At 40.6% G+C, this 14,190-nt stretch overlaps 1 protein-coding gene and 1 pseudogene across 10 annotated transcripts in view; both read right to left on the reverse strand.

Moving 5' to 3' along the window:
• Nucleotides 1-14,190, reverse strand: part of GRIA4 (glutamate ionotropic receptor AMPA type subunit 4) — a 433,261-nt gene that overhangs the window by 252,498 nt on the left and 166,573 nt on the right. The gene's annotated exons all lie outside the window — the stretch shown is intronic.
• LOC139018296 (interferon lambda-3 pseudogene) lies at nt 6,583-7,557 on the reverse strand (annotated as a pseudogene).

Here is a 14,190-nt window from a genome sequence, read left to right on the forward strand (position 1 = left end):
AGTAAGGGGAGCATTGTGTGATGACTTCTCAGGTTGTAATACAGTCCCGTAGAAGCTCCAGGGTAACAACATAATGATGAAAGGGGCCATGGAGAGAACAGATATCATGTCTGACTAATGTTAACTTTCCAAAGGGTTTGTGGCAAGTGTTAAATTTAGAAAAGATAAATGCCAATTAAAAAATTCCAAAAATGAAATCCATACAAAGATCAGCAGTTGTTAGCAATTTGAATATTCATTGAATATTAAAACTGATTAAAAAATAAAAAATAATTTTCTTGTCCTTTATTGTTTTATCTTGAGTCAAACTGAATGGCTACAGATGCCATGAATTAGATAATGTTGACATGAAATAGAGGTTAAACTTTCAGTTGCTATATGTGGTTGTGAAAAATAAAGGTGTGACAAGCAGTGTCCTGTTTTTCTTTTGTCATTTTACACTGTTAAATCTCTAGGAACATGATGCTTAAGTTTTTGGAAGGCATGCAAAAAAAGCTAGTGTTTTGAGTATACTAAGTTCCTGCAGACTAAAGTGTATACTTTTCCATGATTAAATATGATTATACTTATTTTTCTCTTTATTTCATCTTATAAAACTTTAGTAGAAAGTAACACATTTACTTAGAAATAATAACAAAAAAGACATTACTCGTAGTGAGGCTTTCAACTTTCATCAATAACAATTTTGCCTTCAGTTTATATCTACATTGATATTGAAATATTTATAGTTTTGTCCTGTTTTGTATACAATGCTTAAAAATTAAATAAGATTCAAATATCTGTGTGTGACACATTGTGAGCTAAACTTATTTTATAGTAGAGTGGAGAACCCATGAATTTGTCTTCCTGACTGTAGATCTTATTGACAGAAATTGATACTATAGAGTTTGTGATGTGAATAATATCCCCACCCTACAAAATAGAAGTTATAAATAACCTATTTATTAGATTATCAGATAAGCTAGGTTTCTGGAATATTTCATGTTTTTAGTATTCAAATCTATTGCTCTTCAAACAACAGAGCCTCATTCATACATCAATTATAAAGACACTGGAGGCCTGGTGCATGAAATTCATGCATGGGGGGGTGAAGGGAGTCCCCTCAGCCCAGCCTGCACCCTCTATAATCCGGGACCCCTCTGGGATGTCCCTCTCACAAACCGGGACTGCTGGCTCTTAACTGCAGGTGAGCTGCCTGCCTGCCTGTTCGCCCCCAACTGCACACCCTGTCAACCTAACTGCCCCCCCTTGCTAACCTGCAACTTCCCCCTGCCCCCGCCGACAGCCTGGTTGCTCCCAACTGGTTCACCCCCTGCTGGCCTTTTTGCCCCACACAGCCTGCTGTTCGGTTGTTACTGTTACTGTGACGGTGTCCCAGACAATTTGCATATTCCCCTATTATTAGTATAGATTCTATAAGTTTGGGCTTTTTTCCCCTGTTCCTGGTGGGTAGTAAAGTGCATATTCCCAATAATAAAATTGTGGATAATAAAAGCTGAAAGGCTTTTAAAGCAAAGGGGACCACTACACACGAGGAGACCCTGTAAGAGGGCAGATGAGAGGGACTCATCTCTTTGAGGACTAGCCAGTGCTCTCAAATGCCATTATTGGAATAGTTTTACTCTTCTAAGCAATTCCTCGAGTCAGTTGATGACCCATCGAAAGCAGACATTCTATAGCTTTCAAAAATGTGCTGTTGAATTAAAAGGCATAATCCATAAATGGGAGCTATCTACACTAATAAAAGGGAAACATACCAATTGGTGTCTCTCTGCTATGCCCACCAGCCAATCGGATGAGTATGCAAATTAACCCAACAAAGATGGTGGTTAATTTGCATACGCAGGCGCGGAGCAAAGACTGAAGGCTCCGGCTGGAGCAGAAAGACTGAAGGCTGAAGAGGCTTCACTTCTCTGCTGCGGCCGGAGCGAAGGCCTGTGTCCCAGGTGCCAGAGGTAAACCGGTGCCGACAGCCAGGGGAAGGAAGGCCTATTGCACAAAACTCTCCGTGCAATGGGCCTCTAGTTCTATATAAATGTAAATATTGTTCTTCTATATAAAGTTTACTATGATCATATACCTGTTAAAAATGTGGATTTTGTAATCAAAGAAAACACGATAATTTCAAGAGAGACATCAAAAATGCTTTATTCAAAGTAATGTCCATTGCTAGCTACACATTGCCCCCATCTTTCAGGTAGTTTGTGAATATTGTCCCAATAGAACTTTGCTTGTTTTGAGGCAAACCATTCAGAGACCCAATTTTCCATTTCTTCGTATGTTTTGAAGTGCTGTGCAGAAAGTGCGTGTGCCATCAATCAGAGCAAGTGGTAATCTGAAGGAGTAAGGTCTAGTGAATATGGCGGGTGGGTTAATACTTCCTAGGCAAGATCTTTTAACATGTCTTTGACTGGTTTTGAAATGTGTGATGGTGCATCATCATGAAGCAAAATTACTTTGCCGCATCTTCCGTCCCATTCTGGTCATTTCACAATCAAAGCATGGTTCAAATTGATTATTTGTTGTTGGTAGCAATCAGTATTAATGTTTTTACCTGGTTTTGGAAGCTCATAATACACCACACTTTCCTGATCCCACCATACGCAGAGCATTGTCTTCTTGCCAAAGCGATTTGGCCTTGCAGTTCATGTTGATGGTTGACCTGGATCAACCCATGATTTTGCAAGTTTGGGATTCTCAAAATAAATCCACTTTCCAAAGAACATTTGGATGTTCCATTGACCTGGACGTTCTTTGTCTTTCACATTGAAATCATCATTTTTAAAGCATTTAAACCAGCGTTCACAAGTATCTTGAGATGGAGCATGTTCACCATAAGCTTCCGGAGTGTACGATAACTCTCAGCAGCACTTTTTAAGTAATGAATTAAAACTTCCTGCAAATGCTCTTTTTTTGGCACGAAATTTGACATTTTTAAGTGTAATAATATCTATGATGTTATCACAAGTATTTCATTGAATGGAGTTTCACACCTTCAGAAAATTTGACATATGAAGTTCTGAAGCTTTCTGTCAATACAACAAAATAGCAAACATATCTAATCGCATATATATCAACATATGTGTAACTCCATCTATTGAAAAAAATCTGCATTACTAATGGGTACACCTGGTAAATGCAGTATGAGCTGTAATCTATATACACTGAAACATTGATGGGATTTTTATGTTTGATTGATATTCTTACATATCTTCCTTTTTCTTAGTGTTTTAAAGGTTTTACTGATATTCACTTAATAAAACTGTAAAGTCATTTGTCAAACATCTGCATACCTTTGTCTTTAAGAATTTTGGCAGAGCACACAGTGATTTTCTTTCCCAGGAATTTATGTTGAAATCATGTTACAAAAAACAGAAGGCTTTTAAAGTCATGAGTGACAAATACACAAGGAGATCTCTACTTCTAACTGTTAGGACAAGGGGAATTCCTTACCAAATCTGGACACCAGTTGAATTCTATTTTCTAGACATTTTAAATGAAAACTAAGAGGACCCAACTTATTTCACTCTGGCTTAGTCTGTGGAGCAACTATCTTTCACTTCCCTTTGAAATGGGAGAAAATATGTTTAAAAACATGAATGAAGCAGATGAGCATGCAACCCGCCTGGCGGATTTCAGTTCCTGTTCCCTTTCGCTTCCTAAATCCTCTCTGTATTCTGCTCCTTGGGACCTATAAACACCCTTTCATGCTAATTGCAGTAGTTTTCTGTTATTTTCAGGTGAAGAGTTAGAGAAACGAAGACTTTTGGAATCATATACATCCATTTTCCCTTTGATTAAAATGATTGAAATGAATTGCTAGCACTTTAATATATAGAATGGGCTCTCAAGCCTTAAATTTTCTAGGCCATTCCCTCCCTCATGTCTCCACAAACTTAGGCTTCATCCCAATAGTATTTGAATTATAATTTTCTTTTAAAAAATTATTCTTTGAATAATGTGTTATTTGGGACTCCATTAAAACAACTTTGAAGATTTTTTGAATAGTCACTGATTAAAGTTTATATCACATAAATATATCTTTTACTTATATAAAATATGAGATAATAAGGTAAGATATACACATATTAAATAAAATGTTTCACCTTCATGGGAAGAGAAACACTCTAGTTCTGTCATTTGCTTGCAATTATTGGGTTATTTCATAAATTATTCCATGTAAGTAAAAACTTTTTAACTAATTGAAGCATATGAATAAATGGCCATTTAAAAAAGCTTGTACTTTGAAAGAATATTGTGTTAAATTTATATGTACCACTTCTCTTTCTTTTAAAAATTATTTTTTCTCTTAATAAAGGCAATATATATACTTATTGAATAACAATATATATTTACAACTAAAGAACAATTGTAAAAAAAGATAAATATAAAGAAAAAAATTAAAATCACCTGTCATTTTAATTCCATAAACAAATACCTTTAATGATGTTAAGAACATGGTTTTTATGTATAACACTAGAGGCCTGGTGCACGAAATTCATGCACGGGGGGAGGGGGGGTCCCTCAACCCGGCCTGCACCCTCTACAGTCCAGGACCCCTCGGGGGATGTCTGACTGCCGGTTTAGGCCTGGGATTGGGCCTAAACCAGCAGTTGAACATGTCTCTCAAAATCTGGAACTGCTGGCTTCTAACCACTTGCCTGCTTGCCCCTAACCACTCTGCCTGCCAGCCTGATGCGCTCCCCTCCCTGCCTGATTGTCCCCTAACTGCCCTCTCCTGCTGGCCTGATCACCCTCTGCTGCTTTCCCCTGCTGGATTGATCGCTCCTAACTGCCTTTGCCTTGGCCCCTGCCACTGTGGCTTTGTCTGGAAGGACGTCCAGAAGATGTCTGATCTAATTAGCATATTACCCTTTTATTAGTATAGATGCTGTGTGGTGTGCTTGTGTGTGTGTCTGTGTGTGTGTCTGTGTGTGTTTACATGCTCAGTGTTGGCTGGCACTAAGGCCTCCAACTGTTCTGCCTGGATGAGACAGGGTACCATGGGGAGCAGGGCCAAGAGAACCCCTTGCTAAACTGTTGGTGGTTGATATGTCCAAAATAAGATTTGAGATTAGAGACACTTTGTAGGAGAAGGGGCAATAATTATTGTTTTAAACCAGTGGTGCTCTGTATTACCACTCTGCACGACCCCAAGCATTTAAGTGACGTCTACTCACAAGTATTTCATTAGAATGGAGTTTCACATCTGGCTGTCTACCATGGTGGGGAAAGGATGGCATATTGAATGCAGGAGCCAGGAAATTCTCAAAGTTCTGGTTTTTTCTTTTTTTAAAAAAAATATATTTTTTATTGATTTCAGAGAGGAAAGGAGAGGAAGAGAAACAAAACACCAAAGATGAGAGATAATCATTGATTGGCTGCCTCCTACACTACACCTACTGGGGATTGAGCTCGAAACCCGGGCATGTGCCCTTTGACCAGAATCGAACCCAGGGCCCTTCATTCTGCAGGCTGATGCTCTATCCACTGAGCCAAACCAGCTAGGACAAGTTTCTAGGTTTCTTAAAATGTTATTTAGACTTTCCAAACCAAGGACATTTTATGTAGCTGTCTGGTACCAGAGAGAGTCTTATTTACATCTGAGGTGTATACGTTGGTGAGCATCACTATATGCCTGGCATTCTGCTAAACTGTTTACATGAATTATCTCACTGAATTACCATAAAAACCTTCCGAGGTTAGTGGTAGAACTCAAATTCAGATACATGCTATCAGGTTTAATAATCTCTCTTTTTATCATCTATCAGTTATCTACTCATATACATGTATATACATATATACATATATACAAATATACATGTCCTATATAATAAAAGCCTAATATGCAAATTGTCCCCTTGGGTGGTCACTTGACCTGGAGTTTGACTACTTGCTATGACGTGCACCGACCACCAGGGAGGCAGCGTGGAACATGGCTGGCATTGTCAAAAGTGTGCTGGCAGCAGGCAGCAGTGGAGGCACTGCCGGCCCCGATGGGGACCGCGGCGCGATGGTGGAACAGGTGAGTGGGCACCACCAGGCCAAGTTGGTGAGCGGAGGGGGGCCTGATTACCCTGCCTATCGCCCCACAGACTGTGACCAGTGGTGGTGGGTCGGGGCTTCTGCCCGGCTCCCAGGAACTGAGGGAGCTCGGTGGGGGACCTGGCCCCAATTGATCGCCCCACAGGCAGGATGGTGGAGCAGGTGAGGAGGCGGCACCAGCCCATGGCAGGCTACCAGCCGGGGCTGTGGGGCTATGGGGCTGTGAGGATGGGGGGTGGGGGACTGGGGACGGGACCCAGCAGGCAACCCCGAGGGCCCCCATTCATGCACAAATTAGTGCACTAGGCTTCTAGTAGACATATATACGTATAAATATATCACAAGAATATACTAGATTTCCAATTTATTTCTCTTTATTAATGTTGAGACAAGTTTGATAAATTCTATTTTTTCTTGTACTCATTTTTTATTTGCAAAATAAATTTTTACAAAAAGTAGAAAAATAAATATTTTGTCGGGTCTGAGTTTGACAATTCACACACATAAATATATAAATAGTGGTTGGGTGTCAATAATTTAAAAAAGGGGGGACATGCATAAATAAAATCCAAGATGCTGGGACAGGTTGCCGGTGGGTCTCAGGCTCAGGCACAGAGGTCTCCAGCAGCCACACATCTCAGGTCACGGGTGAGGAGGCGGAAGAGGTTCACTGTCACAAAGGCTTCAAGGCAGCCCTGGGATTCCTTCTTCCCGGCCTCGAGGAGGCGATGCAGCCATTGGCGGAGGGGGCCCCGGGGCCTGGGGCCTGCTGGGGCCTGAGCTGGGACACAGGCCTGAAGCTTGGAGTGGATGTGGTGCAGCATGTGAAGGGGCTGGTCCAGGATGTCCCCCAGGGTCGAGTTCTTCAAGGTCCCCAGGACCTTCAGTGTCAGGGCCAGCTCAGCCTCCAAGGCCACAGGGCGCTCCCACACCTGCAGCTGCCTCAGGTCCGGGGTCCTGGGGAGTGGGCGGGAGCTGCAGCTCCAGTTCTTAAGCAGGAGCAACTCTTCCAGGGCGTCCTTGACCCTCTTGAAGGCCTTCATCTCTTGTGGCGACAGAGACTTGAACTGGCCCATGTGGCAGCCCCTTGCACCCAGGTGGGTCCCGGGGGGCGCAGGGGCAGGAGCTGCTCCTGTCCTGGTCAGCACCGAGGCCATCATCATCAGCACCAGCACCAGCGTGCAACCCACAGCCAAGTCCGGCTTCATCCTGGCCTCTGGTCTCTGGTCTCTGTCAGCAGGTGGGGATCCAAGTGTCCACTCAGAGGCTGTCACCTGGGTCTCACCCAGCCTTGTTTGGTGTCTCTGGTCTCAGTCTCCTCTTCTGGGTCTCAGCCTGCTGCTGTCTGTATCTCTGAACTTGCAGCTCTGCTGAGATGTAATTCTGCAGAGCTCCATGGTGCAGCTTTTAGCCTGCACAAGGGGGCAATCCCAGCTGATGTAGGAAAAGTGAAAACACACCTGCCACTAGGGGAGCCCCAGGCTGGGGAAGGCCAGCCCTTGCAGGGCTGGACCTTGAACCAGTTGAGCAGCTGAAGCGAAAGGGAAAGTGATACAGACTCTGATTCACTTACAGAAGGTGAGGTCATAAGAGAAATCTCAGGATAAGGGCTGCCTCAGCCCCACAAAGAGGGGTCACAGTGCTCTGCTGGGTAGGGGACATAGAGACTTGCCTTCCTGCAGATACCCCAGAGCAGGGAGAGGAAGGGAAAGGCACCTCTAGGGGTGTTCCCACAAAGAACCTGGAACTTCCAAGAGGGAGGCTGTCAGGGGAGGGGAGAAGATGAAGGGAGAAGGCTGCTGGGGCATGGGAGAGTCAGAAAGGCAAAGCAGCCTGGAATTAAGAGGAGACCATGTCCTCCCTCCCTTCCCCACTCAGCACTGAGAGAAAAAGAAGGGGAGGAGGGCAACTTGACAAACATCTTTAATTGTTCAGATGCAGTGGGACCCAGGGATAGGAGGCTCTGTTGGGAAGTGAGGTGTGGCCAAGGACTTCATGGGATCCTGCTCAGTGTGTGACAAATGTTTTCATTCATTCATCAAGTATAACTCAGCCCCCACTTTGCATTAGGCACTGCTCAAGGTGCCCGGGATGGCATTGAAAACAAATCCCATTAAATAAAACTTGTTGGAGCTTTTTCTTTTCTTTTTTTAAAAAATTGATTTCAGAGAGGAAGGGAGAGGGAGAGAAGGAAACATCAATGTGAGGGAGAATCATTTTTTGCCTTCCTCCTGCATGCCCCCTACTAGGGATTGAGGCCACAAACCAGGCATGTGTATTTGACCAAAATTGAACTTGGGACCCTTCAGTCTGCAGGCCGACCCCCTATCCACTGAGCCAAACGGGCTAGGACAGACCTTTTTAAATTTTTTTTTTTTAAAAAATAAAGTTTTATTGTTGAGAATATTCCTGATGTCCTCCTTTCCCCCCTCTACCCAGTTCCTGCCCTGCCCCAGGCCTTCACCTTCTATTGTTTGTGTCCATAGGTATTGCATTTTTGCATGTAAGATCTTTGCTTAATCTATTCCTATACCCCACAACCCTTCTTCCTTCCAAGATTCGTCAGTATGTTTCATGTTTCCATGCCTCTGATTCTATTTTATTCATCAGTTCATTTTGTTCATTAGATTTCTCATTCATTTACTTTGATTTTTAGATTCAATTGTTGATATATATATATATATATATATTTATTGCCATTTTATTGTTTGTATGTTTGCTCTTCTTCTTATTATTATTCTTGTCCTTCTCCTTTCTCCTTTCTTCTTCTTCTTCCTCTTCTTAAAGAATACCTTTCAACATTTAATGTAATACCAGTTTGGTGGTGATGATCTCCTTTAGCTTTTTCTTATTTGTGAAGCTGTTAATCTGACCTTCAATTCTAAATGATACCTTTGCTGGTTGGAGTAATCTTGTTTGTAGGTCCTTCCTATTCATCACTTTGAATATTTCTTGCCACTCTCTTCTGGCCTGCATAGTTTCTGTTGATAAATCAGCTGACAGTTGTATGGGCATTCCCTTGTAGATAATTGCTTTTCTCTTACTGCTTTTAAGATTCTCTCTTTGTCTTTAACACTTAGCTCTTTAATTTGATGTGTCTTGGTGTGGACCTCTGTAGGTTCCTCTTATTTAGGACTCTGCACTTCCTGGACTTGTAAGTCTATTTATTTCACCAGGTAGGAGTAATTTTCTGACATTATTTCTTCAAATAGGTTTTCAATATCTTGCTCTCTCTCTTCACCTTCTGGGACTCCCATAATGTGAATGTTGGTATGCTTGAAGTTGTCCCAGAGCCTCTTTACAGAACCTCATATTTTTGGATTCTTTTTTCTTTTTGCTCTTCTGATTGGGTGTTTTTTGCTTCCTCATATTCCAAATCATTGATTTGATTCTTGGGATGCTCTACTCTACTGTTGAATCCCTGTAAATTATTCTTTATTTCAGTTAGTGTATACTGAATTTCTGACTGGTCCTTTTTCATGCGTTTGAAATTCTCACTAAGATCCTTGAAAGTTTCACTAAGTCCCCTGAAACTCTCATTAAGATCCTTGAGCAACATTATAATCATTGTTTTAATATCCAGGAGTTTTCTTGATTCCATTTCATTCATTTCTGACATTTTTCTTTGTCTCTGCATTTTGGCTGCTTCCCTGTGTTTGTTTCTATGTATTAGGTAGAACTGCTATGTTTCCTTGAATTAGTAGAGTGTCCTTGTGTAGTAGGTGTCCTGTAGGGCCCAGTGGCTCAGCCTCCCCAGTCACCTGAGCTGGGCACTCTATGCATACTCCTGTCTGAGTTATGTGCACAGTCTTGTAGTTGAGCCTTGATTGCTTTTGGTGTCACCTCCAGGCCAAATGGCTGTAAGAACCAGCTGTGACTACAGTAAAAGAGCTGCTGTGTAGTAGATACCCGAATGGAGCAGAACTTGCTTCAGTGGGGCTTTGGTGCTCACTGAATCTGCCCCTTGAGTGTTTCACTTATGGATGTGTAGAGTTGTAATCTATTACGGTTTGAAGTTGTCAACCCGGTGCTCTGGCTCTTGGGCCTTTTGGGAGGTACAAAGTCAGTTACTGCCTGAGGCTGCCTGGCAGGAGCTACAGAGAGATATCTGAAGATGACTGCTATTTATATTGGCCCTGGAACCGCTAAGGCAAGGACCAGCTGTGAGGCAAGGCAGGTTGGTGCTGGTGCTGAGTCTTGGGCTTCTTATTGATAGGTTTGGGGTATGCTGAAGCCAGTTTTACTTGTTTGAGAGACTTTAGGAAAGTCTGAAGCCTGAGCCAGGGCAGGCCATTGATATGGAAAAAACACTGCAAACAGCTTGGTCAGGGCTGCAAATAAGATGGGGCAGAGTCTCAGGGAATCACCAGGATAGAGCAAGCAATGTGGGCCAGGCTGATGGAAACTCAGTTATGGCTACCAGTCAGCTCTGTGATGGGGGAGGTCCCAGCACAAGAACAATGATCCATGTGAGCATCCCCATCTGGGAGAAAGCCACCCCCAAGTTCCTGCCCTGATGCAAGACAATCCAGTTCCTCCCATATGTCCCTGGATATCCCAAAGACACCACCTGGTGCTAGATCTCAGAGGAAGTGGGACCATATAAATTCCTGCACCAGCCCTTTAAAGGGAACTGTCTGGGATGCCAGCAGCCCCTGTGTCACTCAACCACAATCTCCACTGATTTTTATAGCCCTGAGTTATGGGGACTTCTTTTCCCAGCTCTGGAACCCTGGGCTAGGAGTCTGGTGTGGGGCTGGGACCCCTTGCTTCTCAGGGAAGGTCTCTGCAGTGGAGATATCTCTCCAGATTAAAAAAGATGCCACACATGGGTGTTGGACCAGTCTGTTCCATACCTCCACCCGTCCTACCAGCCTTGATGTACTTTCTTCACTTTTCTAGTTATAGGACTTCCATTGAGCCAGATTTTGGGTGGTTCTTTATGATAGTTTTTCTGTATTCATTTTAGTTGTAATTTTGATGTGGTTGTGAGAGGTGTATAGTATCAGTGTTTATTTCTGATACTAGAAGCTTGGTGCACGAAATTCATGCACAGATAGGGTCCCTAGGCCTGGCCGGTGATCAGGGCCGATCAGGGACTTAGAGCTGGGGCCTTTCTTCCCCAGCTGCTGGCTGCCAGGTGGGGTCTTCCTCCTTTACATGACACCCCCTGGTGGTCAGTGCACATCATAGCAAGCAATTGAACATCCCGATATCCCAGTCGAATTGTTGAGGGGACACTTTGCATATTAGCCTTTTATATATATTGATAGTCTCAATATATGAGAAATTTCTACATCCCAAATATGTGGATACAATATGATTTTTTAAATTCTGGTGTTGCATATCTAAGGGATATGTGTTTGTTTAGCTGTTATAATGAATATTTTTTCCTCTTTATTTTATTTTATTTATGTATTTTCCATCACCATTTAACCCCCCTATCCTTCTCCCACCTCTGTCCAACCCTACAATTACCACACTGTTGTGATTTAATGAGAAGATTTTATTGTCAGACTATATAAGTCTTGGATCCCTGATTCACTTTTCATTAGTCATATGATTTGGGGCAACTTTCTTAGCTTCTGTGAAACTGTTTCTTAATTTTTAAAATGAGGAAAAATAATTTTATGATAGAATTGTTAGATACTATTCATAAGATGCTAACTTGATCTGTGCTGATTCAAAAAATAATTCCCATTTTTCTTATCAAATAATTATAAATGTCTTATTTATATCACATTTTTATATTAGCCTTCATGCAAATTTTAGATTATTCTGAAATTTAGGAAATTCCAACAAGTGGAAGTTCTCAGTGTAGGCTTTGATCTTTATTACCAAAATTTCTAAAGTAGTTTTGTACAATAGAACTTGTGCAAATTAATATTATCATGAAAAATGGTTAAGAAGGCTTATTTCCTGTTCATTGTAGGTATCATTATTAGAAAAGATCTTATCTAATTTGATATGTATAGTATTTTATTTTATTTGGTTTTCTAAATAGTTGCCAAACCTTTTTTTTTTTTTACTATTGCTATTTTTCTTTTAGATTTATCTCTTCTTTCTCACTTTGCTCTACTTTCTTGAGAATGCCCATTTTTCTTTATTTCAAAACTTTACACATGTTTCTCTTCCAATTTCCTCCCACTTTTTCCTTGGGCATTGTACTCATCACTTAAATCATGGTACTCACATCACTGCCTCAGAAAAAGACTATCTTTACCTTCAAAACTAGGGCATATCTTCCCACTAATGCCTGTACTTTAAAGATGGTGCAATTTCAATAGCAAACACAGAGAAAAGCACATTTAAAGCATAGTCAATTATTCTAAAAAAAAAAAAAAAGGATGAGAGAAACAAATAGTAGAGGGAAATGAAGGAGAGAATGGGCATCTTTTTAGCAATGAATAGGTAGGTGAAAATTCCCTGCAGTTTTATTATTAATCATGTAAATTAATTTCTGCCCTTTTCTCCATTATTTTTTCTGCATGTTTGACTATGATGTTTGTCTGTTTTTTTAAGCTTATTGAGTTGAAAGCCCAGCTTTTTGTATTCAGTTTATTTGTTTTATAATAAATGTCTTCAAAGCTATGAAATTTCCTTTCAACCCAACTTTAGTTACATTCCACATATTTTTATAATTTTTATTTTGAAATAACTTTAACTTCTAGAAATGTTTGAGAATAAAAATAATACAAGAAAGAGCCATACACCCTTTATACAAATTAGTATAATGTTAACATTTTACACATACAAATACACAATTACATAAATCTATCATCTATCTATCTATCTATCTCTAGCATCATCTAAACTACATATTGTATATATACCACAGACAAGACAGACTTTTTTTCTGAAGCACAATGCATAAATAATAACCCTTTACTCCTAATTATTTTATTGCCTATTTCCCAAGAATTACCAAAAAACATATACAAGTTGGTTTATTTAAAAATGTTAATTATACCTGCTTAAAGGAACTTCTTGAAAAAAAAGTGACTGAAGCTTTGGCATGAGCTCATGTAGAGACAGGGATTTCTGATTCATTCTGTTCAAAATTGTAGTTAGAACAATGGCAAAAATAGCATTGGCTCCCTGCAAGAAGGTTGAGAGAGCAGAGTTGAGTAGAGAGAATACTATATTTAGGAGCAAGTCTATAAGGCAAAGATCATGAAGCCTTGATGATCATGGGAGCACAGTGTTTCAAAAAGGAACACAAAATAGTTTCAGAAACCACAGAGGGATTTAAAAGGATAAAGAATATGAAGCATTTAAGAGTGTGAAATATCAAGAACATCTTTGGATTTGGAGAGCCAAAGGCTACTTTTTGAAGAGGTTAAATTCTGTAGAGAGTGGGTAGATAGAACCAAAAGTACAGAGGATGAAGGAGTAAAGATATAGGCAGAGCTTTGTAGACTATGTTTCAATGACGATGTGCTGATGCGAGACAGCATAATGGCTCAGGAGAATTCAGATTATAAAGGGTGTTTCACTGTTTGCTCAGTTTGGGAAATTTTCAGTCCTGTGTATAGAAAGAGGGGGAGAAACTGAAGGTCGTAGAGGAAGTGCAGATATTTGAAGAGAAAGATCTTTGAGCATAAAAGAAAACATGGGCTCATTTAGATGGTTAGCCCTGATTGAACACAATGACTATTTCTTGAAGCAGAAAGCACACAGGAGGAAATGGATGAGTATTCAGAGCACTTTGATTCTGATAAAAATTGAGGGAGCTCATGTTAAACAGTCTCAGTAAAAGTACCCCTATCTCCAGAGAATTAAGGGAGTAGAGAAAGTCCAACTTTATATTTGGAAAAAAGTAAGGGAAAATATTTGGAATAATAGCATTGGGAAAACTAATAGGATTTTAACTAGAGGTTAGAAGTGAGGGCCTGGGTCAGTTTGTAATGGAAGAAAAGTATCCTACTTTATGTATTTCTCCAGGACTACTTGGCAGCCTGGAAACAAAAAAAAGAAATTGGATGATTTGGTTTATTTAAAAAGTTAAATTAGAGGCTATTCTTAAACCATGTGTTAAAATATTTAAAGTTTGGGTAGTTGGGGAAGGGGCTAATAAATGTGAACAAGTATCCAAACAATTTAACTTCTATAAATATATTTATCTAGACAAACTAAGAGATAAAC

This window comes from Myotis yumanensis, unplaced genomic scaffold (assembly GCF_028538775.1).
Source record: "Myotis yumanensis isolate MYYU_CA2020_CCGP unplaced genomic scaffold, mMyoYum1.0.hap1 SCAF_10, whole genome shotgun sequence".
Taxonomy (NCBI): domain Eukaryota; kingdom Metazoa; phylum Chordata; class Mammalia; order Chiroptera; family Vespertilionidae; genus Myotis; species Myotis yumanensis.